General features: G+C 41.0%; 1 protein-coding gene and 1 long non-coding RNA gene across 21 annotated transcripts in view; one reads left to right on the forward strand and one right to left on the reverse strand.

Moving 5' to 3' along the window:
- Positions 1-11,503, reverse strand: part of LOC121921573 — a 40,726-nt gene extending 29,223 nt beyond the window's left edge. For both annotated transcript variants that reach the window (XR_006101980.1, XR_006101981.1), the window contains exon 1: positions 11,258-11,503. This is a non-coding gene — a long non-coding RNA (uncharacterized LOC121921573). The remainder of the gene's footprint in view (positions 1-11,257) is intronic.
- Positions 1-26,637, forward strand: part of LOC121921570 (collagen alpha-1(XXIII) chain-like) — a 445,373-nt gene that overhangs the window by 152,824 nt on the left and 265,912 nt on the right. The gene's annotated exons all lie outside the window — the stretch shown is intronic.

Consider the following 26,637-nt stretch of genomic DNA (forward strand, 5'->3'; position numbering starts at 1 on the left):
CCCTCCCCTCGGACACCCTTCTCGACGAAGTACGCACCCTCTTAGCAAAGGGCGCTATCTCACCGATAGACGCCGTGGACTTTCCTAGATGTTTCTTCTCCCGTTATTTTACAGTCCCCAAGGCCGATGGGGGCATCAGGCCCATACTAGACTTAAGAGCCCTTAACGCCTATCTCTCCTATAGGCGTTTTCGTATGGTAACACTTGCCTCTATCTTACCTTTATTACACCAGGGCCTGTGGTTCGCGACGATCGACCTAAAGGACGCCTACTTCCACGTCAGCATCCGCGAGAGTCACCGCAGGTTCTTGGCCTTTGCCGTCGGGACCAACGCCTACAAGTACAACGTCCTCCCCTTCGGTCTGTCCACAGCCCCTCGAGTTTTCACCAAATGCATGGCACCGGTAGTATCCCATCTACATCGCCGGGGCATCAGAGTCTTCCCGTACCTGGACGACTGGCTACTGGTGGCGCCATCGGACCAAGAGCTCAGCCGTCACATTGCCGAAACCTTAGAGCTCCTACAAAGCCTGGGACTGGTCGTGAACCTCGAGAAGTCTCAACTACTGCCCTCCAGGCGTATAAGGTTCGTCGGCTCGATCCTCGACTCAAACACTTGTGTCGCATCCTTGCCCTCCGACCGTTTTCTAGCTCTCGTCCGAGCCATCGGAAAATGTGTCAGCCGAAGAAGAGTACTTGCCAGAGACATCCAGGTAGCCCTAGGGCATATGGCATCAACAACCTTCGTAACACCGTGGGCAAGACTCCGGTCCCGACCGCTCCAGTCCTGGTTTCTTTCTGCCTTCGACCCAGAGACAGACCACCCGTCACGTCATCTTACGATCCCGAGACCAGTCGCTCGCTCCCTCCGATGGTGGCTCGACTCCCGGAACGTTTGCGCCGGCATGCCTTTTTCTCAACCCCAGCCGGAGGTTGTGCTGACCACCGACGCGTCAGAGGACGGATGGGGAGCCCACACCACGGACTTGTGGGCCAAAGGCCAGTGGTCCCAGGACGAAAAGAGGCTACACATCAATGCCCTGGAACTGCTTGCGGTGCAGAAGGCTTTAAAGGTCTTCGAATCCTCCCTATCCGACAAAGTTGTTCAGCTCAGGACGGACAACACCACCGTCATGTATTACCTGAACAAGCAGGGAGGAACCAGATCTCCTACACTACTCGGCATCACACTCGAGGTCTGGGACTGGTGCATAGACCGGAACATCCTACTCCAGGCAGTGCACCTGCCGGGTATCCAGAACGACCTGGTGGACCTTCTCAGCAGGTCTCCGTCTCAATGCCACGAGTGGAGACTCCACCCCGACACGGTGCTCGACCTCTTCAGTCGGTGGGGAACCCCACAGATAGACTTGTTCGCGACTGTCCACAACAGCCATTGTCCCCAGTTCTGCTCCCGAACGCCGAACGAACAATCCCTCGGGGACGCGTTCGGGTTCCTCTGGTCGGGGGTTATGCTCTACGCGTTCCCCCCCTTTCCGTTGATCACCAGGACAGTCTCCAAAATGATGTCGGATGCCACGGATGCCATCCTGATCACTCCATGGTGGCCGGGTCAGCCTTGGTTCCCCTGCCTCCTCCATCTCTCCCGGACCAACTTCCTCCGGATAGAGCACAGACCAGATCTCCTCACGGTTCAAGAGGGTCGGGTTCGACACCCGGAGATCGACACTCTTCCCCTGGTAGCGTGGAGGATCCATCCCTAGTACGGCTACCGTCCCCCGTACGCAGAGTCATTCTGGCTGCCCACAAGCCAGCTACTCAGAAGTCCTATGCTTTAAAATGGAACAGGTTCACCAGGTTCTTAGCCGGCAGACAACTGTCTCCAGCCCAAGTCACGACACCGGTGGTCCTGGACTTTTTAATGTCTTTGATCGACTCAGGCCTTTCTCTCACCTCCGTCAAGTGTTACTTGTCGGCCATCTGCTCTTCCTTTCAATTTAATGGCAAGCCCTCCTTTTTCAAGGACCCATTGGTAAAAAGTTTTCTCAAGGGATGCAGCAACCTCCATCCGCAGGCGTCTCTACCTCCTCCAGCCTGGAGCCTTGATGCGGTGCTACGATCGCTACAGTCCAAACCGTTTGAACCCTTGGCCACCACGGACATCAGACTGCTAACTTGGAAAACAGTTTTTCTGGTGGCCATCACCTCTGCTCGCCGTGCGGGCGAGCTCTGTGCTTTGCGTCGAGACCAACCTTACCTCAAATTCCACTTAGACAAGGTGGTTCTTAGAACAGACATTACCTTTTTGCCTAAGGTTGTCTCTGTGTTCCACATGTGCCAGGACATTGTTCTCCCGACTCTGGCCCCGAACCCGACCACCGATGCTGAGCGAGCTCTGCACACCTTGGACGTTCGTAGGGCCCTGGCTTTTTACCTCGACAGGACTAGAGACTCTAGCCGCTCCGAAAGATTGTTCCAGTGCTATTCGGAGTCCAAAAAAGGACTGCCTGTGTCGGCTCAGAGACTCTCCAAGTGGGTTTCTAACACTATTTGTTTATCTTATGAGCTTTTGGGTAAACCCTTACCGGCTAGGGCTCGGTCTCACACTACCAGGGCAGTTGCAGCATCTTCTGCCTTTCTGTCAGGTGTGCCCTTGGATGACATCTGCAAGGCTGCAGTGTGGTCACAACCTATGACTTTCATCAAACATTACAGGTTGGACACCAGGGCCAGGGGAGATGCAGCCTTTGGGAGGGCTGTCCTGTTGTCTGGATTGCACTGACTATGGTCTGGGGTGCACATGTGGTTTTTTCTTTGCATCATTTGCAAACAAGATGTTTACCAGACTCCTGAATTCATGATACTATTGGGTTGAGTTCATGAGATTGTTTGTTGTTTATCTTAAACATTATGATGATGATAATAACAACACCAATTAGACCACTGTTCTGTGTCTCTCTTGCTTTATTGGTATTATCAATAGTGTTGGAGACAAGGTTAATATGACACTCCCTCCTCCATTGACCTTAGCTCGCCAGTCTCAACCCATTTGTATGATTCGCAGAGACCACGAAGAAGAAGGACAGGTTGCTTACCTGTAACGGTATTTCTTCGAGTGGTCATCTGCGAATACATACAAATCCCGCCCATCCTCCCCTCAGTGTCCTGCTCTTTATTGGCTCATCCTTATCGCCTACTTGGCGGAAAAATTGCGGAACTGGGGAAAGAGCGGGAAGGCAGGGGCTTTATAAGGGATGGGCGGAGCTACCGCCAAAAAGTTTCAACATGTTGCAAAGAGTACTTTGCCTAGTGATTCCAGAAGTTTCCGAAGGCACTGCGCAGGCGCAGTACAACCCATTTGTATGTATTCGCAGATGACCACTCGAAGAAATACCGTTACAGGTAAGCAACCTGTCCATACTCATAATTGACATATGAATGCATTATATTCTCATAAGCTTCTAGCTAGCTTGGAATAGTAGAAACAATTACTATCAATGCAAATAATATGATATAGCATGACAGTTTCTTTCAGGTGAAGGAAGGAGAGGTACACCCAACTTCCTATTGTACTGGCTACTCATTTTCTCCATACAAATCAATTGAACATCAGCAACCCTACATTGCTGTGTGGGTAGGCACTTGGCAAAACCATACACAGGCTTGCAGTGGCGGGGGGGGGGGGGGCATATTGAGCTGAGTGCTTTAAAAGCTGGTTGATCCTGCCTCACTTCTCCATTGAGCAGAGGGCTTTTGCAGTAGTTGCCCCATCTATGTGTGATATTTCTGTTGTCACTAATGTTCGTTTGGATAGCTGAAATGGACACCTTTTGTCTTCAATTTAGTATTTGATATATAAATAAGCAACATACCAACTGTGTCAAACCCAGTTGTGTCTGAAGTTAAGGACCATATTTTTTTTCTTAGTTCCCTTCTCCTTTCCAACACTAAGGACAGCAGGCAGGCCTAGAGATGTAGATTTCTCTTCTCTCCACTTGTATCCTGTTGTTGTATTTTATTTTTGATGGTGCTTCTAAAAAGAAAGCCAGCACCAACAGTCTCCATCTTAAAATTATACTTCTCTAATATATAGATAAGCATGGGTTTTAATAGCAATTTGCTCACATATCTCTAATTTTAACTCATTGTAGGATTTGTACACTGCAAGGACACACGCCTAGTAAAGTTTGGGCAAAGTAATACTGAGAAGTCTGTTTCTAATGATCTTCTCGAATCTTCAATTATTTTTGCTTCCCTTCAGCCATCATTGTCTAATACCATAACATAACACTGTCCTAGGTATAGGCCATTGATGGAATTCTGTTGCCTCTGCTGCTGCTTATATTGCTTCTGATTCTTCTGAGAACATTCCCTGGGAGGTCACATTGTCATACATATGGATAACTAAAGAGCTTCAGTCTTGATTTGTGGCATGCTGTGTATGACATTGTAACTGTAGCTCAATGCAAGTGGTGTGGCATGCCAGTTTCTCAGGAACTGTTTGTCTGAAAAACAGTTGGTCACATCTTATCTGAGGGAAATGAATCCTGCACTATGTAAGCTTGAATGTGCTTGAACATGATGCTCAGCTGTTAGCTGTCATTGATTATGTGGGACAGCAAGTCCAGGCCAGAAAGTTGACTGTTAAATGAATGGACCTTCATCAGCTTTCACGTGTATTTTCTCATGGAATGGGTTGCATTGCTTTAATAGGCTTATATAGTAATTGTGCCGAATTTTTCATAAAAACAAAGCAGTAAACTGAAACAGCCAAGTGTTCCTTGGTATGTATAGCATAACAGAATGCAAACCTGATTCCAAGTAATGTACTTCAAAGAGTATAGAGAAAAGAAATAGTTGACTAGTAAAAAAAGAAAGGTGTGTGTGTATTAATATGAAAAAACTATTCGTTGCTGATTGAGAATCTTGATTGAATTACAGACTCGGGGGGGATTGAGGGAATGTTTTTGTTACTTGATTATATACTGTATTTGCACTTTGTTGTTACCTGCCTCAATCCTCAAAAAGGGAGAGGCGGGATATAAATAAATATTTATTATTATTATTATTATTATTATTATTATTATTATTATTATTAAGGCTTTATAGGAATTTTGTAATCTCGTGTTCTTTCTCCCTCCCTGTACTTTCATAATTAGTATAAACTCTGTGTGTAACTCTAATTAGTGGTTCTTTCTGAGATTGACTTTGGAAATGCACTTACTATGTGAAAAGTTCTTTTTAATACTAGTGTAAATGTTCAGGATGTATCATATTCCCAGGATTCACCAGAAATACAAACTTTTATGTATGATTATGTATATTGGTGGACATCCTTTTTAAGCATTTGTAAGTGGAAATTTGCAAAACTAACCTAAATGAATTTATACAGAATTACTGTATCATTAATGCTGATTTTTTTTTTCTTTTTGCATGTTCCTGATTTCCCTCTCTAATGATGACTTGGGTGTTCCTTCTTCCACAATATCTTTTTACTCAGGTATGTTGAATATTTTATTGTATGCTTAGAACATTGCTGGCTTGAAGCTCTGCCTTTTCCTGGGTTATGTAGGGGACCTAATGAACCATTAGGTCCCTGTGTATAATGTAAAATTAATGTGTGTGTAATGTAAAATTAAGAAACAGAGGGCCTCAACAGACTGACATAAAGAGCTGGCCTTGAAGCAGAGTGGGGGTGTGGCATCTGCCTGCCAGCCACTGCCCACATGCTGCCCACCTGACCAGATAGTGGGTGGTGTCATGCTGCGTCTTCGGTGCAGTGCTTACATGTGCTGTGCCAAAGAAGCAGCAAAAAGGCGCTGCAGCAGTGTCTAAGGTGCCCTTTCTGCGGTGCAAAAAGGAGCCACTTTTTGCTGCTCCTTTTTGCACCACACAAAGGCTAGATCAGGGCCGCAGTGTGTGGTTGCCACAGCCCTGATCTGGAAAGGAAAGGGATGGTGTTCCACTGCCCTTTAGAGGCTGTCTGTGCAGCCCCAGAGTTCATAAGCTAGCACACAGCTGTATTGTATTAATGCACATGTTGCAACTGGTTACAATGAATACTGGCTTGGTATATAGATTTTTGATCTTGAATATTACATAGTTGGATAAAAGATAACTTTAATTGCCTTAATTTTATTCAACATCTTTACTAGATAATAACTTTTTAATTAAGTCTGAATACTAGATTTGAGGTTTGGTCCAGTTAATGACATCACCTATAAAAATGTCATTATTTCATTCAGTGGATCTGGCATGACAAAAACATCTTGATCTACACAATTATTAAGAATAGCTAATTGCTTGATCTGCTACAAGCACTAGTTTTTGCTTTGTTTTAATTTTACTTTATTTACCCATGTTGAACCATTTTACATCACTGAATTACAAACATGCCAAAGCTGGAAAAGTTAGTTTTAGTTGTTAGGACATATGGATTGAGCAGTGCTTTTCAACTGGTGGTCTTTCATGGTATGTCAGATGCTTTCAGTACTAATAGTGGGAAGCCTGTAATCTGAGGCAGATGATGGAAATGAAGTGGAGTCAGCAATTGATCAATGTCAGTATCGGACAGTATCCCTTTTCTAATCTCATTGAATTCTGAGGATCCAGCAGGTTCTTACTAGTCTCACTATTAGTGAGATGTGCTGACAGTTATCTTGTAAACATCTAAGTGCTAGTCATGTTTATTGTCATATAATGTCAGGCATGAAAAATTCTAATGGTCAGCCATTCCAAAAGGGATTTGGTAGACAGATACATTTGCTATGACAACTTCTAGAAACTAGACTTTGGGTTTGTGTTTGCCTCTGGCTAGTTCCACCGCTCTGTCTTTGAAAGGGGCGTGCTTGAAAGGGCCTTTTTCATAGATGAGTATTTGACCCACCCAAACATTTCTGTGTGGTGCTGATTCTCATCCTATTGTTTCCTTTCTGTGTGGCAAATTCTTGCAGTATGATTTAACTATGCGACTCTGTGCCCATATAAGCAGAAGGTATAAGAAGGAAAATTTAGACTAATATGGATTTGCTTGGGCAGGTTAAAAAAACATTTTAACAGAACCATTTAATTCATATGTCTACCAATGCTAATCCAAAATGCTAGAGGGGTTGTGAAGGTAGGGGAGCCTTTGTACATATGTGGCTGGATTGTCCCTTAGTGCATGAGTATTGGACAGAAATTTTACAACTGATCTCCAAGATCACTAAACAAAGTATACAATTATCCCCACTCCTGCTCTTGTTCTCCATTTTTATGAATGAAAATAAAGCCCTACAGGATAAAGAACCGATTAGTTTGCTTCTGGCTGTTGCCAGGCTTGAGATAGCCAAGAACTGGAAAACTGCAGGATGGTGGACTAGACTCTGGGGCTTGTGGTTAATGGAGAAAATGGCAGATAATAACAACAGAGCGAGAGCCTTACACTCTGGATTGACCTTTCATAAGATTTGGCACCTATTTATTGAATACATCCAGCAAGATTTAGACTCTAGACATCCCCCAATTTTAGCTAAATTTTAATGGAAAGATGTCTTTCAGGATTCCTGAACATGCCTTTTATCTATAACTTTCAGGGCCTTACCTGGGTTATTGCCTGTATTTATTGTTGTTTTGGTGTACTGTTTGTGGTCATGTTTTGTTTTAAAATGTATTAATAAAATTTTAATTAAAAAAACAGAACCATTTAATTCAAATTGGTTGGTATTAAGTTGCAAACATAATTGGTATGGCAGATGCTTTCAGTACCACTAGTACTGAATGCAAACACATATCAACTGTTGACACTTAATGAACTTTGTATTTCTAATTCCTACACTTACTTTGCTTTTCTGTACAGAACGTCTACATGAGTGTTAAAGTTTATCACAGAACTGCACCAAAGAAACAGAATACTGTGCAGAATAAAATTTCTATATTCACAATTAGTAAATCCAAAACCATAAGAAACATGAGCTGTTGTCCTATACAGTATTTGCGCATAGCTCCACACATGCAGTTCTGCATCCTACCACTGTCCAGAAGGGCCCCCTGCTGGTATCAGTTACCAGAGGAGAGAAAGGAGGAGTGAGGTGATTCAGACTATGAAGAACCAGTTGGTCTCATCTCACCTTTTCCTTCCCTGCAATGAGCCCAGAGCAGCTGCATCTTCAATGTCTGCATAGCCTTTCCCCTCCATCTCCTCCCCATTGATAAGAGGCAGCTGCAGGAGCCCCTTATGAGGCTTGACAGCTTCTGGGCGGTGAGAGCTTTTTGGATGGAGCTCAAAGGCAAGAAAATAGTCCTTTCTGCTTATACCCAAAAGCATGCGTCAGCTGCACTTATGTGTGAGTAAATTACTAGCAACCTAAATACCCTAAAGACACCAGATCTCATCTGAACTTATAAGCTAAGTAGGGTCAGCTGTAATTAGATGGGAGACCTCCAATGAATACCAGGTGCTATAGGAAATATTTCAGAGGAAAGAACTGCCAAAACCACCTCTGAATATTTCTTACCTACAAGAACCACATGAAAGTCATGGGATTGCCATAAATTGGTGAGTGACTTGAAGACACATACACATGTAAATAACTGGCAGGAAGTCAGCCATGGCATGCAATTGCTTTCCCAATTTAGTAATTCTGGCAGCTAGATTAACATTTTAATTTCATGTTATAATTTCAACATGCAAATTGCAAAAAGTAAAAATAAAATAAAAGTGTTGCAATACACATTTTCCAATAAACTGTAATTTCATTACTGGGCAACATCTTGGGATCATCATAAGTGCCCTTGCAGGTAATCTGGTAATTTTATTAATTTCTCTACTAGTTTATCCACTGTGCATTTCTATATCTATTTTATCTCCAAAGAAGCATTCAGAGTAGCATCTTGTATGTGCAGCTATGCAGTTATTGAGACTCCACTCAGTGGGAGAGGAAGGCGTAGAAAAGGATGTGCTGAGTATATACAAGACACACACAACTTTTAATAGGTATGAAACAGGCTTGCTACATTGTGTATCCTGCATTCACTGCTAGGGGATGGAAATAATTTGCATTCAGTATATTTATTTGTAATGCATAGTTTCTCTCTTTTTTGAAATAGATGTATGGACAAATATAGGTTTATGGTTGCTAAGTGGGTAGTCAGGCATGTTGGTTTCTGAAATGTTGCAGCTTCTAAGTGATGATGATGATGATGATGATGATGATGATTATTAACCTTTATTTATAAAGCGATGTAAATTTAAATGATTGAAATGTCTGTTCTGAGAAATAAAGATCTTCCTTTTTAGTTTAGTTGGAAAAGCAAGCATCCATGAACTTCCAGTTAAATCTTTCTTCTAATCTTTATCCAACTGATGTCAGAGCTTTAAACATAATCTTGATACTGTTTCATCTCATAGAGTTCATCACTCTGTTTAGCTCGTTCAGTATGTTTTTTTATCTTTTCTGTTAAGATTAATTTTCAGATCAGTCATCTTGAGAATCACTTGAAACAGTTTCACAATGTTATCTAAGGATTATCATTTCAGTACTTGTAAGGCTTCAATATTGAGCACCACCAAGTGAACCCAAGGAATATGTTCTATCCAGCAACTGTAGGTTAATTTCTAAACATGTTGGGTTGGAGTACCAAGAAATTTGGCCAATATCCTTCCCTTCCTCTTCTCTACTACTTACTGTTAGTGAGATCAGACTGATGAGTTGCATTACCGTGTTTTGTGAAAATAAATTGTATATTTGTATTTAACCATCTTGTTCTCTTTTTATATTTAAGCTTCAAATACCCATCCAATGTTGCTGTCCTCTGTAATAAAACAGTGATTTTTAACATTTCTTTACCACTAACCCCCAAATGAAAATAAATAAATAAAATATATTTTGTTGCTAACCCCACGCCCCAAAGTCTTAACTCAAGATGTAAATGCCAACTAATAATACCTGAACACTGAACCACTTATTATTATACCATCCATTAAACCTTCCCTCAGAGGTGCTGAAGGGGGAAAGGAAGACTTTCTTCTGCTTTTTCCCACTAGTTTGTGGATGGAGCACATTGAACAGCAACATGGGGAGCCAGTCAGCCAGCCTTTGCTTTGGATCCTGTCATATAACATCCATTATGGAAAGAGGGCAGCTTGAATAGCTGAGCAACAGTGGAGCTGACAGCCAACCACAAGTGCAGAAGAAGCTCCCAATTCACTGGATCCAATGCAAACCACAACCAGTCATCTCAGAGTTTTGGCTGGAGAGTGCCAACTTTTTCTTCTAAACTCTCAACTACAGTCGGCCCTCTGTATCCACAGGAAATCTGTTCTGAACCACAGACACACACACCCCATGGATACCAAAATACACAGATGCTCAAGTCCCGTTGTTCCTAAAGGCAGCGCAGACATGTAGCCGTGCAGCCACTGGAGACAACTACATTGAATCCCACTTGGTAGTGAAGAAATGTCTGTATCTTCTCTGCCCCTTTCAATGTGGAGGGAAAAGTTATAAAACTTAGGAACTTGAGTTTTGGGATCCATCTGGATCTAAGTTCTGTCTACTGATAGAAGAAGATATTCTGTTTGCGTAAGGCTAATATCACAGCCAATGTGAAGTGGTGGAATTCAATAGCTGAATGATTCTACTGTTCCTGATAGATCTTCTGTGTTCCTGAACCCATGCTTCTTTCTTTCTGGTTCCATTAAGATTTTTATGTAGTTGTTACAATGAGTCTATGCCCAGGGATGTGTCATCCCAAATATTGCTCCTGGTGTATAACAATCCTCCACTATCAAAACTTACACAAAAATACTCAAAAACATCCCCCCACAGTACTGATTTAGCTACTTAATATTTAATCAGACTGGAAAAACAGATGAAATGCTCTGCATCTTTAGAGGTTTGTTTTGTTTTGTTTTGTACATATTGAATTACTTTTTATTGGCTACATGTCTTTACCACACTCTTGCTGCCAAAAGTTAATGTAATATTTTCAGTTTTCCCTAGGATTTGGAGCTATAATTCTTCAAAGATATAACCATATCTGCAATTCCATAATTTTCTTTTATAGTTCTGCACATTACAGTTTTTGAGTGCACAGGTGATTTAAATTACATTTTTTATAAAAAAAATGCACTACAAAAATGCATAGCATTGATATTTTGTGTGCATATAATTAATGTAAGTATTTTACTAACTAAAACTCTTGCTGTGTCCAAATTCCAGAGAGACTTGTGGTAAAATATGTATATGCAACAGGTCAGAATGTGAAACTAATAACACACATTTAGAATGAAAAACACATGCCATTCCTTACTTACCTTGATTTCCACCTCCTTTTAAAACTATCATCTGAAGAATATGGACTTTGAAGGGCTGTGAATTAATGTCCTCATCCTGACTAATCAACCTGGAAATACATATTATTAATTTCAGTGGGACTTAATTTTGTTTGTGGGTAGGACAGCAGCCCAAGTAGAATTTCACTTTGGGATTACAAAGTGAAATTCCACTTAGCTTGCTCTCCTGTGGATTTAGTAGCCTTCTTTTATAAATGAGTGGTTATTTGTCTGGTTGATGTGGATGTTTGTGTGATAGGAGAGGGTTGCACAAAACAGTGGATATTGATATGTTGAAATGTAAGAGATGACAGTTAAGTTTGTTTAGAACTGCAGTTTGTTTATAATGCATCAACAGTCAAATGTTGCTCAACTTGTTTTGCTTGGAGTGATTTAATGTTCTTAGAATTTGTATATTATTTACCCAGAGCTGACTCTCCCATTAGGCAGAGTGCATCAGAAACCTTAAGCAGCACTGCATGAGTTGCAGTGAATTTTCCCATGGCCCTGGAGGGCCCTTTCTGCTCTGGGAAACGTTGCTGGTGAACCATCTCTAAAACTTGGCATTAGTGAGTACTGGATACCTACCCCAGTTACTTTCCCACCACCTCAGTGGTCTAGTGCTCCAGTGTTAGCATTTCAGAGCCATCCAAACTCCAAATGCCATGTTGTAAAGGAGCCTTAGAGCCAAGCACTGTGGACAAGATGCTCCCTGTGCCTGACTCTAAAAAGGACCTATAAGAGCCAGGCATTTGTTTCTGTTTGACTTACAGTATGTTGCTTTCCACAAATGCCACACACAGTTGTCTCACTCTCTGTCTCAGAGTTGGGCAGCTGTAATGGGAGGCAACAACTCTTCTATCACAGACAGCATAACAGATTGCTTTATCCTTTTTTTAAAACCTGTAACAGTAGTAATCATTTTTTAAAACCTGTAATAGTAGTAATAATTTTTAAGAATGTTATTTTAATAATTTCATTATAATCAAGTATTATTATGTTATTATTGAATTCATTGTGCATTCTGGATAAGAAAGAAATCATAGTCCCCATTATTTTTTAGCGTTTACTGATCTTTGTAACAGTAATGCACCATAAAAATATATAGAGTAAAATCCCTAACATATATCTAAAATTCTTAATTAACAACCAGGAGCCAATGTGGCATAATGATTTGAGCAATGGACTAGAGACCAGGGTTCAAATCCTATCTTGGCCATGTAAATCCTCTGGGTGATCTTGGGCAAGTCACACTCTTGCATCCTCAGAGGATGGCAGTGGCAAACCCCCTGTGAAGAAACTTGCAAAGAGCTTCCTCCAATAAGTTCACCTTAGGGATACCATAAGTCAGAAATGACTTGAAAGGGCTCAACAGCAACAAAGGCTTTAAGGTATAAGATCCCATCTGATCTAGGAAGCTAAGCAGCATCAGCCCCAGTTAGTATTTGGATGGGAGACTGACAATGAATGCCAGGTGCTGAAGGCTGTATTTTAGAGGAAGGAACTTACAAAACCTCTGAGTATTCCTGGCCTAAGAAAACCCTATGAAAAATTAAACAGGTGACAGGCTACTTGAAAGCACATACACACACACCAATGCTAAAGACAATATATAGAAAAAAACAATTAAAACTTAAAAACTCAATAGACAAACTGTTTCTATATTCCATAGCCTATTAACATGAGTTTTAAATGTAACTTGAGACATTATTTAGTCCCATTGGCCCGTTACAAACGGGCCAGAAAGTACGCACAGAGCGCGTACTAGGGTTAGAAAGGGGCGGTGTTTCCGCACCCCCTAACCCTAGTGCGCACTCTGCGCGCACAAAATGGTGGCGGCCATTCCACACGGCTGCCGCCATGAGGACGTCACAACCACGCCGCCTCTATACGGGGTGGTGCGGACGTAACGTCCTCGCTCCGCGCCAGGGCGCTTAGTGCGCCCTTAGCGTGGAGCAGGAAGGAGCTCCTGGTTTGGTCCGCTGGGTGCAGCCTTCACACGGCTGCGCCCAGTGGACCAAAGGAGAAAGGGGCCAAGCGGCCCCTTTCTCCTCCTCCTTGCCGCCGCGGGGTGTCCTTGGGGCTTGAAGCCCCAAGGACACCCCTTTCCAGGCTGCGAGGAAGGGGCCTTTTGCTGCTTCCCCGCAGCCTGAAAAGCGGCAGATCGGGGCCTCAGCGGCTGCCGCTCTGGACACTGAGGCCCCGATACCCCAGGGAAAGGGGCGGGTGCAGCTCGCCCCAAACGGCCAGTCTGTAACCCACCATTATTACCCAAGCTGAGAGCTTGACAGACACTGAAACAGCCAGTAGAGGTCTATTGTATGTCACATTGGATTAAGTGCTTCAGTGTTTAGTATTTGTCAAGCAGACACTGTTTCCAATATATAACAAACACCTTCATGATTCTTAGGCCCGTTACAAACGGGCCACTTTGTGCGTGCGGAGCGCGCACTAGGGTTAGAAAGGGGTGGTGCTTCCACACCCCCCTAACCCTAGTGTGCGCTCCGCATGCACAAAATGGTGGCAGCCGTTCCACACGGCTGCCGCCATGAGGACGTCACGACTGTGCTGCCTCTATATGGGGTGGCGCGGAAGTGACGTCCTCGCTCTGCGCCAGGGCGCTTAGTGCGTCCTTAGCGCAGAGCAGGAAGGAGCTCCGTTTCGGAGCTCCTTCCTGGTTTGGTCTGCTGGGTGCAGCCTTCAGATGGCTGTGCCCAGCGGACCAAAGGAGAAAGGGGCCAAGCGGCCCCTTTCTCCTCCTCCCCACCACCGCGGGGTGTCCTTGGGGCTTGAAGCCCCAGGGACACCCCTTTTCAGACTGCGGGGAAGCGGTGTTTTGCAGCTTCCCCGCAGTCTGAAAAGTGGCGGATCGGGGCCTCAGCGGCTGCCATTCTGACCACTGAGGCCCCAATACACCGAGGAAAGGGGCGGGTAGAGCCCGCCCCAAATGGGCAGTCTGTACCCCGCCTTTGTTTGTTCAAGTGGCAGTGCTGTTGTAAACTTGATGCGCAAAATGATACCTTTCCCAAGGCCATTTTTGTGGTCCACAAGGTTTCCCAGTGCCCCAAGTGGTACCAAATGCCCCCTAGGAGATGTAAAGGGCATTTTCACCATGTATTGGGCCATTTTAGACTCAGGAGAGTCCTTTTTCAAAAATAGGAAGTGAATTAGAAGTGATTTCTGATCAATTCCTGTTGCTAATAAAAGCCTCTCCACATCCTAAAATGGTCCAGGAAGCTAAACAAAAAATAGTGAAAATGTCTCCCCATCCCCACACAGAGAGCATTTGGGGCAAATACTGATTTTGTGTGTGTGTGTGTGTGTGTGTGTGTGTGTGTGAGATGGAGGAATGCACCTTTCCATGGTCTCCTGGGTGGCAAAAGTGCCCTCTTCCTGGCCTTCCACAGTTGTCCAGTCCCATGTAAAAGGTGGAGATTTAGAGTGTCCTTAGCCAGAGATGGTTGTAAAATGAATTAGTTATAACAGTAAAAAAACCACTTGAACTGTAACAGCTTTCCTGGAAGGTCTCTAATATTGGAGTTTCTCACACTGCCTTTTCCTATCCTTTCCTCCCAAGCTAGGCGCAGATTTTAAATGCAGATTTTATCGCGTGCCTCCATGCCCAGGCAGGAGGCATCTCAAAGCCGATCATGGCATTCTGTACCTGATCCATAATTCTCTTTCACTTTTTGAAAGCGCAGGATTTTCTCATTCTTTGCAAGTTAAGAGAGAAGTCCAGATTGGGTACAGGATGCCATGATCAGGTACAGAATATCTCCTGCCTGGGCATGGAGGCATGTGATAAAATCACATTTAAAAGTTTTCATTCCAGGCCTAGCTTAGGAGGAAAGGACAGAAAAAAGCAGTGTGCTAAACTCCATTGTTGTAGGTTCACTTAAGGTGCTCAAGATTCTTTATTGGAGATTTCTTCATACCACAATTTCCTGACGACAGTGAAACACTTTTAAAACAATTTGAATCTGTAGCATAGATAAATCCTAAAGAAAACATACCAAATGGCGGAGACACGTGACTTTACCCACTGTCAGACACTCTGGTTTATTCCCCCCCCCCCCCGTTTCTCTATGTTCAAAGAAGTATTGAAAATTGCTTTGATGATTCAGTTGCATTTGTCCAGGACATCAAAGCAGGATGTCTTAGACTTACTGTAATCTTACTCTTAGTATCCCTTTTAGCATGATATGATCACATGAGTTATTTTTATAGTTTTAGATAAGTAACTACTTCTCAAGTCCATAAGAATGGCCATCCTGAGCCAAGAACTCATACCGATTGCACCGAGGAGTGTGCATCTTGCTCATTCACTTTGCTACTGCAATTCTCCAGCCTCACTGACTTTGTTTCTACACTGCAGTAACTGGCTTTGATTATCTCAGTGATGTCATGAACAATATTGGCATTGATACATGCAAGAATAGCCAGTGGTTTAAAAGGCTGATAGCATCTATTGAGAAATGAGTGCAGTAACCTTGCAATTCCAATCAGTTTTAGAGGGCAATGCCAAGATTGTAACATATATATTTTAATCCATTTGTTTTCAATTTCTGTAGTAGAAAGTGCAAAAAAGAAAAAAAACACATGTAAAGATGTAAAAGGCTGCGTTTTGTGACATTGCTTTAAATATTTTGCTGTCCGAGAGCATTGGAGAGTTCTCGGTTTTAGGTTCAAAGGTCCTGGATGAACATGCTGACTTTCCATGCATTATGGAGACCTGTTTAGTTAAGGATGAGGAAGAGGGGGTAATCTCTTTCAGCTCTGTCTACTAGATTTCTCTGTGCAGAGCATGTAAGACCTGAGGAGTGGCGAGATGGAGGTGTAGTAATTTACTGGTCTTCCATTCCTCTTACTAGATATCCTATCCCTGTTTTCTGGCTTTGAGAGGTTTGAGTGTAAGTACCTGAAGCTGGGTAGCTGGGACACACTAGGGATTCTTTTGGTATACTACCCACCCCATCAGTCCCATTTATCTATCCATCCACAGTAGTTTCAGGTTGTTGGACTCCCCTCAGATTGCAGTGATGGGGGACTTTAACATTCCTGCTCAGACTGACCTTTTGGGAGTTGCTCAGGACTTCATGTCCGCCATGACAACTATGGGTCTGTCCTAAGGGGTATCTGGCTCTATTCATACTGTTGTGCACACTCTGGACCTCATTTTTAGTGGTGGGTGAAGTGAAGGGGAGTGGAGGAACTGTCTAATTGTCTGTTGTCATAGACAAATCACTACAGTTGGCCCCTATTATCCACGGATTCTTTATCCACAAATTCAACTATCCTTGGCTTGAAAATATTCTAGAAAATATAAATTCCAAAAAGCAAATCTTGATTTTGCCATTTTGTATAAGGGACACTATTTTATTCCACCTTTGTACATTATGGGATTTTCTATCAATAAATCATGCATCTGTCAAGCCCCTTGAGATGTGTGTGCCAGCTGTGCCCATTTTTTGAAACATCAAATCATGGTGGCATATGCCACAGTTATGCCCTGTTTTAATTTCTATAACACACCCTACATGGGGGTGCCTTTCAAGAAAGTTCAGAAATTCCAGCTGATCTAAAGAATGCAGCCTGATTTTTTAACTTGGGCTCTCTACAGGGATCAAACAACTCCCCTATTGAAACAGTTCCACTGGCTGCCAATCCATTTCCAGACATAATTTAAAGTATCTAAAGGAATCTTTTCTCCCATATGCACCTGCTTGTGTTTTGAGCTCTCCTGGGATGGCCCTTCTCTCTTTCCCACAACTCACAGTACATCTGTTGGAAACATGTGAGAGAGCCTTTTTGATGGCAGCTCCTAGGCTCTGAAACTTCCTAGAAGGTTAGATAGGCACCCTCCTTGCTTTCCATAGGCAGATAAAGATTTGTTTGTTTGTTTCAATAGGCTTTGAAAGACTGATGGCTTATGAAGAAAGCCCTGTATAATGTGGTTGATTATCTAGTTGCCATTTTCATTTTAATGGTTTATGCTTTTAACATGCTTTTTGACAGTTTGATTACATTTTTAACTTCTGAATTCTGTGAATTTTTGGCTATGTTTGTTTTAATTTTGTAAGTTGCCTTGAGCCCTAGACTGGGATAAAACCAGGATAGAAATAAATAAATATACAGGTTGAGTTTCCCTTATCTGAAATGTTTGAGACGAGAAGTGTTTTGGAATTTGGATTATTTATTTATTTATTTATTTTGAAATATCTGCATTTGCATGTGTGTTCCAGTGTGATGTAGTGGTTTGAGCATTGAACTATGCCTCTGAAGACCAGGGTTTGAATTCCTGTTCAGCCATGGAAAGCCATTGGGTGACTTTAGCCAAGTTAGGGGCTGTGCAGACTGGCAGTTTGGGCTGGCTTAGAGGCAGAATTGGGGTGTAACGTCTGCATGATGCACGCCCTGGCTCTGCCCCCAGGGCGGCATGATGCCACGCACAGCTGCATATGATGTGTGGCATCACTGCGCTCCTTCACTATTGCATATGTATGACGTAGTGCCGAAGGAGTGCCACCAAGCCATGGCAACATGGCTATCATGCCCTTTGCAGGGTGCAAAAAGGAGTCGCTTTTTGCGGTTCCTTTTTGTGCTCTGCAAAGACCAGATCGGGGCCGCACTGTTTAGTTGCTCTGGGCCCGATCTGACTGTAAAAGGGGCGGCTGTATGCCACCCCTTCAGGGCTGTGTGCAGAGCCCCTTACTCTCTCTGATCCTCAGAGGATGGCAATGGCAAGCACCCTCTGAAGAAACCTGTTGAAGAAACAAAGTATAGGTTTGTCTTACAGTCACCATGAATCAGAAATAATAACTGCAATAACATAATTGGAGATGGGACCCAAGTCTAAACACAGAATTAATTTATGTTTCATGTATAACTGATACACATAGCCTGAAGGTAATTTTATACAATATTTTAAAATAACTGTGTATGAAACAAAGTTTGTGTATATTGTGCTGTCAGAAGGTAAAGGTGTTACTATATCAGCCACCCAGGAAGGTTTTGGTTTTTGGAATATTTGGTATCTGGAATATTTTGGATTTTGGAGTTGCAGAAAAAGCAGACTCAACCTGTAATAATGATGATGATGATAGCACTTAAGGTGATGATGTCATGTTTACGAAATAGAATGTGGCCTTTTCAGTATTTCTATGGGCCTTTTCTTGCAGTTTTCTCCATTATATTTCCATATTACAGGGTTGTAGACATACAGTACATTTTCGTCCTCTTCCTTCTATTCACTCTTTCATTTTCTTTGAATGTGGATGCTTGCATGCAATCCTTTCTTTAACATTTTTGAGCCAATAATCTCTTCCCCATACACACACTTCTTTTTTCAATTATTTTGCCTTGAATAATCAATCAGCTATAACAGTCTGCATTTTTTCATTTCCCATGATATGACTGAAATGTTAAAATATATTGCATTTTAGGTGTGTTATTATTTCTTGGTCTTTATACATTTATACTTCTTTGCTGATAACACTCACAGTCCAGAAAATTCTGAACAGCCTATGAAAAAAATTACATTTTCCAATGTGCCTTGTCTTTTTTATGACAAAAAAAAAAAAAGAACTGTGTAGAACTGAGAATGTTATGAAACATAGTAATGAAACAGAACTTTCTTGGGTATGAGAAGTAGTTTCAAGTGTATATCTGCCTCACTGTCTCTCTTCTGTCTCACAGAATGCTGATCTTCAATGATACTGTAATCTTGTATAACAAAATGTATGTGTAGACAGTTTTCTTTGAATGTGTGGACAGTGGTAAAATTGGAAACATGAAATTGCCTTGAACTTGAATTACAGCATTTCTTCAATTTTGTGTAGATGTAAAGCTATCCAGTTTCTTAACTATTTGTGTTTTATAGGTTAGTGAGACTCTTCCCTCAAGCAAGAATGTTCTCTCCACTTCAATTCCTGACTTTTTTAATTGGCAGAGGGGGGGAATGGATTTTGCAAACCATGGTTAGGAATATACTTTGTAAATACATCATGGGTCACAGAAAACACAATGGAGATAAAATGAAAAAGAGATAGAATAAGCACAGGAGACAGAAGGTAGATGAGCACATAGACTCATGAGCACCCTGATCTCTTACCAACAGTGCTATGCAAGCCTGAGCATGAAGTCTTTCCCCTCTTTGATCCTGTTATACTTTACCCACTTACTTTGAATTATAATACTTTGTCTGAGGATTTAATTTTTTTCTGTTTTCACCATGCAGCATATAAACAGGATAAATCCATATGTTCTGGTTTTTAAAGAAGACATCTGGACTAAGCAAGGCAACTGTATTTCATTTCTGAATTACATTTTTGTTTAGACATTTTTGTCATCCCGACCCTCACTCTTCTGAAACAATAGGATGTGAATAAACTATGAGTGCCTCAAGGACTGCTCATTGTTTCCAAACAGTTTTCCATTTTGCCAGAACTGACAAATTGTCATCCTATAAGCTGACAATATTTATTATTTTGAGATTTTAACATTTCCATGCGATGGTGCAGCTTTTGCTGACAAAGATAACCTTGGATGTTTTGCTTATCCCAACACTGTGAGCTGTTGTTATTGAGTTTCTAAAAATAGCTAGCTCTCAAGACAGTTAAAATAAAAAGTTAATGTGGCTATATTTTCCCTGTGCTTTTTTTAGAATTTCTTTCAAATTGGTACAATATTACTGAAATTTAGCCTTCTGGTTATATCTCATGCATGTTGAAGCCAAAATTTAATGGTTATATGGACCTCTTCAATTTAATAATAATTTAAAACAAATTGACACTTAAAACTTTCTGGGCCTTTTTTCACATTGAGATAAGGTTTGGATGTGAAAGTTCTCTCTTCCTTCCCCCCATTTTACTCTGTTATCACATTGAATACAAATTGATAGTAATAATTCTTTGGTGTCTTGAGTAAGTCACTTCTTAAAAGTATGCAATTCTAATTCTTCTATAAGAGGCACTGTGTACCCCCACCTTTTCTCTCTTTCTCTCTTTTGGAAGTTGATGTTCTTAGTTTTCATCTTGATTCTGCACATATGGATTAGCAGACAACCGTGGTTCACGTTGTATACAGAACCAGGCTTACATTTGGCTCTGCACAATCCTCTTCAACATCTTTATTCAAAAAGGTCCAACAAATGCAAAACATTTGCTTTTAATAATGACATTTCAATCATAACACTGTATTAAAACAAGTAAGAAAGTAGACATGGGGTTTTCATCATGGAGTTTAAAATAGGCATGGTAAGCATTGTGGAAAACCAAGCATTGATTGATCTTCAATAAAAAATGTGTAATCCAGAAAAGGAATTCAGAGGGGGGGAGTACCTTAGGCAGGTACTTGATTTGATGAACATCTGGTGCTATGGGGGAAATTAAGAAAAATTGTAGACATTTAGAATATGTTCTACGTGCTCTGAACATTTGTCTGGGGGGGAGGGGACAGCAGAAAGAGGAAAATGTCTAATATTATTTGTTCTCATTTTTGCAACTTTGCAAAAATATTTTGGTATAGTGTACAGTAAAAATCAGAAAATGAAACTTCCTCACTGGTGTTCTTACAAAAGTAATGGTTGAAGGTATCCCATGGCTTCAAGTTATCTCACTGCCCTTGGAAGCCAGAGCAAACAAAATAAGAACCAGCTCCATATAATTTTCTTTATGTGTTTCTTTAAGAACATTCTTGGTTGCATCTACACTGCAGAAATAATCCAGTTTTATACCACTACAACTACCCAGGTTCAGTGCTGTGGGATTCTGGAAACTGTAATTTTGTGAGACATTTAGCCTTGTCTATCAGGAAGCTCTGGTGCCACAACAAATTACAGTTTCCAAAGTTCCATATCATTGAGCCATGACAGTTAAAGTGGTATTAAACGGCATTATTTCTGCAGTGTGGTTGCAGCCCCTGTGAATCCTGCAGCTACAGAAAAAGGAAGGCCTTCAGAACCTATGAGAAACTGATAGGCATCTGTGGATGATAAACAGGCTGTCAGGTAGGCTAAAATACTGTAAATGAAATAGGTGCTATGACTGCATACATTGCAGTGTTGCTGTACTGTAATATTTTATCTTATCCAAATATTAAAAAACTTAACATGCGGGAACCAAATAATAGTAAAATACTGTATATACTTGTCCAAGTAGTTGCTAAACCGAAAACAGATATCCAATGGAAAAAATGGTCTCCCTTCCCTTCCATAGTTAGCCCATTAATGTAAAAGCAATCATTAGAGAATCAGGGTGCTTGTCAGTGCTACATTTGGGGGCTTAGCACACGTATTCACAGCATTAGGCAAACCTAGTTGCTTGCCAGGAATGTACAGTAATATTAGCTTCTCCTTGAATTTTTATTTTTTTATTTTACAAATTTGATATTGAATGAAGATAAATTAAGCAGAGCCTTACTGTGTCAGTTTCTGGATTTTTCTATTCCTTATAGAATATCTGATTCTATAGGCAAATACATAGACAGAACACATTTCAGTTTGGATAGAGATGTGGAGAGTTCTAATTATAAATAGGTTATGTGACTGAGTAAGATTGATTCATATAGACAATTAGGGTGATTAATGTTAAAATATTTGAGGTAACTTCCCATATTTTATTTAAAAGGCAGAATGCAACCAGATTTTCTTTTTCTTTTTTTAAAAAAGTTCTACAACATGAGTTGAGTAAAAGTTCTTTTTCTATTGATCTATGAGACAGCTGTAATATTTACTGGCTCTCACTCTACCTTGTATGGATAGAATAAGGAGGAATATACCAATGCCCTCTTCAGCTCCTTGCAAAAGACATGGTATATACATGTAAAAATAATTTAAAGACAACAAGTAAGGCCAGATGTATCAGAGCTTCACAGTGCTACTTACACACACTATAGAGAAATAATAGTTTTTTTCTCCTTGCTGTAATAATACCACATCAGGTATTATTATACATGCCAGGATGGAAACAAATCTATGCATTTGCATTTTAAATTTTAAAAAGCTGGTGTTCTTCTTATTAGTACTGACCAAATTAAATAGGTGCATCTATTGCCAATGTGAAGAGAGCCATCTTCAGTCTTCCTGTTATATAGGTGTTAAAGATGAGATGAATGAATGAATGAATGAGATTTTATTTATATACTGCCGTTCCTTCGATCACGGCGGTTTACAAGATACTAATAAAATACAATACAGTACGAATCAAATTACAAATAGAAATTAAAACAGCAGAAATCCCCCATATTAAAACCATACATGCCTCCCAGGACTGGCAACAGTAGTTTAGCAATGGCATATTTGATTTCATGCCTCCTCTTTTAAGAGTTATGTCTTCAGGGCCTTGCGCCTGGATCAGTGCAGCTATCAGTTTCATTATACTCCACACTGTATGGCATTTTATTTAAATCTGAAGATATGTGGCCATCCAGATGTTCTTGAACTCCCATCATCTGTCAGCATTGACTATACTGGCTTCAGGGACGTAGCCAGGATTTTGGGAAGGGGGGTCCAGACTAAGTGCCACCATTATAATGGGGCTTGGGTGTGGCAGTGCAGCGGCACGCACCACTCATTGTATCTAACAGAAGGGGGGTCCAGATGCCCTGGACCCCCTCCCCCCGGCCGGCTACATCCCTGCTGGCTTGTACTAATGGGACTTCCAGTTCACTGACATCAGGATGAAGAAAGTTTAGGGAGGACAAACTTCTCCGGAGAAGAGATCAGTAAGAGATGTGATAGCCTTGTTTAAATATTTGAAGGGGTGTCTTATTGAGGATGGAGCAAACTTGTTTTCTCCTGCTCCAGAGAACAGGACCTGGAGCAATGGATTCAAACTACAGGAAAAGAGATTCCATCGCAACATTAGGTGGAACTCCCTGACAGTAAGAGCTGTTAGACAGTGTAACACACTCCCTCGGAGTGTGGTGGAGTCTCCTTCTTTGGAGGTCTTTAAACAGAAGCTGGATGGCCATGTGTTCCTGCATGGCAGAGGGTTGGACTAGATGGCCCCTATGGTCTCTTCCAACTCTATGATTCTGTGATTCTATTAATAGCAATATTTTCCTATTTCCTCCCACCATTCCTGCTGTATACAACTGTTCTTCTGCTTTTGGAACTGTATGCAGTTGTGGGGTTTTCAACCCTGAAAAGTATTTTCAAAATGCCTTTTAATGTAAGAGTGCAGTTGGAAGGAAACTGGTTCTCCTGTGGTGATTCACTCCAAACCATTTTTTACAGTTATAGGATTTGTTCAAAGGAGCACATATTTGTTTTTATTATAAGTAGTTCCTCCCATCCTGTAATCTCTATATAAAGAAAAAAGTATCATTGAACTGTAAAAAAAATGTGAACTGTGCTGATTTTTTTCCATTTCACTGTTTCTCCTGCTTCCCTGCTGCTATAACATGGTGACATCTATGAGGCCATCAAAGAGCCTAGCAGAAAGGTAAACAGCTCCAGTATACAAGAACATCTGGCACTCATAAATTAATTGGCCATTTACACAGTGAGGACTGTTTGCATGCAGAAGCAGGCTTTCCTGCTAATGTTGTCATAAGCTTTTGATTCTTCAGGTTCATCCATGATGGGGAGGGAGGCTTGTTCTAGTCAGTTGGTTTTAATTTATTTTACTTTGTCAGTCATGAAATGAAGAGAAACCAGGCAAGCATGAATCATATCTTATTCTGCTGTTGTCTTTTGATCCTTTGGGATTTTCAGTCTATTTTCATTCAGAACAGGAAAGTCTTGGGCCCTCAAAGAGGTAAAGGTTGAGGTGAAGCTGTTGAACCTTTCCCTCAAACACATGCAAAAATCCCCACTCCCTTTTTTATTCCCCCAAGAATCATCCTCTCAGTCTTTATTGACTGTGATCTGTTGATTTACAATATGCCACTTTTTCACCAAAGTAAAAGCTCTGTCTGAAATCATAGTTTTTCTGTCACAAATTGTGTATGCCTGGCTCCTACAAGTGGTAGATTTTAGATAGGCTCTGTGGTTTTGCTTATGATTTCAGGCTTAGAGTAGGTATGTATTCACTACATCCTAGAAGCAATATTCAACTATACATTTCCCTTGGATATTACTGGATATTTGCTTTCAAAAATATAATTTGCTAAGAGACTGAAAATGTCTAGATCATCTTTTTCCAGTAGACATATGAAAAAAAGAAATATTGGTCTCCTTTTTACTATTCAGCTTTAATTTTTTGAACCCAGTGGGTGCATATGTTTTACTTTCATGTTGCCTTTAATGGAAAAGGCCTCATATTCCATGCTTCTGGGCAGGTATTTGTACTTAGTAAAACCAGAATGGCCTTCCAGAATAGAGCTTAGAAAAGTTATTTTCTGGAATGACAACTCCCAGTGTGACCACACTGGCTGGATGATTTTAGACAACTGTAGTCCCCAAACAACTTTTCCATGTTCTACTGTACAGTTATTATAATCTCTCACCATTGGATATGCTAGGTCAGGTTGCTTGGAGTCACAGTCCAACAAGATCTGAAAGGACACACAATTCTCTTCCCCTGATCTAAGGATTCCCTTGATTGATAAGTGTTGAACAGTTAATGTGTAGAGCCCATTACAGATATCCAGATAGTTTGAACACTTAGCATAGGGAACAGTAGGCGCTACCCCTTGGTGGAGACATTTTGTGTCGTAAGTCTCAGTGTGGATACCTACATGCCATACACATACTGTATAAAATTATTTGCTTGTTTCCATTCTTTTCTTTTTAAAAAATCATTTTCTTGAATAAAATCTAAATAAAATAAAAATGGAATAACACATATAATAAAAACACACTAAAAAGACTGCACAGGAAAACTTAGCACACTTTTACACACAAATCCAGACTATCTAAATATATAACAAAGACTACAACCAACAAATTAGAAAAAAAAATGATTTAAATGTGGTGCGGGTAGTATAGTGTGACAGATTTTTTTAAAAAACATATTTAAGATGATAAAGTTGAGGTTATCATACTTTGGCCATGTCATGAGATGACTCACTGGAAAAGACAATAATGCTAGGAAATGTGGAGAGATTAGAAAGAGGAGAAGACCACATGCTAGATGAATGGACTTTATTAAGGAGGTCATGGGTATGAATTTACAGGACCTAAGCAGAGCAGTGGAAGATAAGGTGTCTTGGAGGTGTCTCATCCACAGGGTCACCATGAGTCAGGAACAACTCGAAGGCAGTTAACAACAACAACAGCATAGAAAGCTGTGAGGAATATTCCATTCTTGCACAGCCTACTGTGATCATGGTTCCCTCTTGCATTAAAAAAAAAATCTCCCCACTAATTGGTGACAGTGCAAGCAAAGGTTTAATTGGTGCCAGTGGAAACTTCCCCGTCCTGTCATTAATTGCAGCATAGGAAGATGAATAGGAACAGGAATGGTTGAGACTCCCCTCCGAAGTATTGCTCTGATTCAGAATAGTGTCTCCCATGTACATTAACATATGTGTACATGCACAGACACTCTGTTATGATTATTTATTTTTTGAAACTTCACATGATGTTGCTGGCAACACATTTAATGTCAGATACAATTAGGCTTGAAGTTTTCAAAGAGAAGTTGAACTCTCTGTGACTGTTTCTAGGGGAAGAATTTTAAGATGTTAATATTATTCGCCTGTCTGTTGAAAAGCAGGTTTTAACAGATGTGGGAACCATAAGGAATCCTCACTGGAAATTTATTGATGTCTGGGAATATTGCTGTGGAGAGTGAAAAAGAATTCTGAAATAGCTGTATCTGTCCCTGTTTTACCTTTTGCCTTGTGTAGATACAGAAGAGCTAATCTGGTTAGGCAAGGCTGTAAAGATTAGCTCAGTCAATAAGCAAAGGGACTCCCAAAACATACATTATATGAAAAGGAGCAGCACTGAGAGAGCTATAAAAATAAGCAGCCACAAGTTAAAGACTAATTTTGAGGAACGGAGAAGCTGCTTAAATCAAATTGAGTTTATCTCATTCCATCTGGAAATTCAAAAGAAAACAAACGCTTTCATTTAATTCATTGGCTACTTGGCTGCCTGGCCTACAGAAGAATTATACAGAGGAGGGGGTTAAGGAAAAATTAATCTTCCCTTCAGATTTTTTCTGTAGACATGTTTGAATTCACTTGTATATAGTATAGGTGTACCTCAATTAACAATGTAAAAACAACTACAAAAGCAAACAATTACAAATAATTGTACTTGTAAGCATGATATTTTCTGAATCCACTCCAAAAGTTCAAATATTTGGAGGCTCACATTAACTGTCTCTGCTCAGAAGTAAGCATTGCTGATTTCAGTGAAGTTCAGAGTATGTGTGCCTTACATATAAATTTTCTCTCTTTCTCACAACTTC

This window comes from Sceloporus undulatus, chromosome 2 (assembly GCF_019175285.1).
Source record: "Sceloporus undulatus isolate JIND9_A2432 ecotype Alabama chromosome 2, SceUnd_v1.1, whole genome shotgun sequence".
Taxonomy (NCBI): Eukaryota; Metazoa; Chordata; class Lepidosauria; order Squamata; family Phrynosomatidae; genus Sceloporus; species Sceloporus undulatus.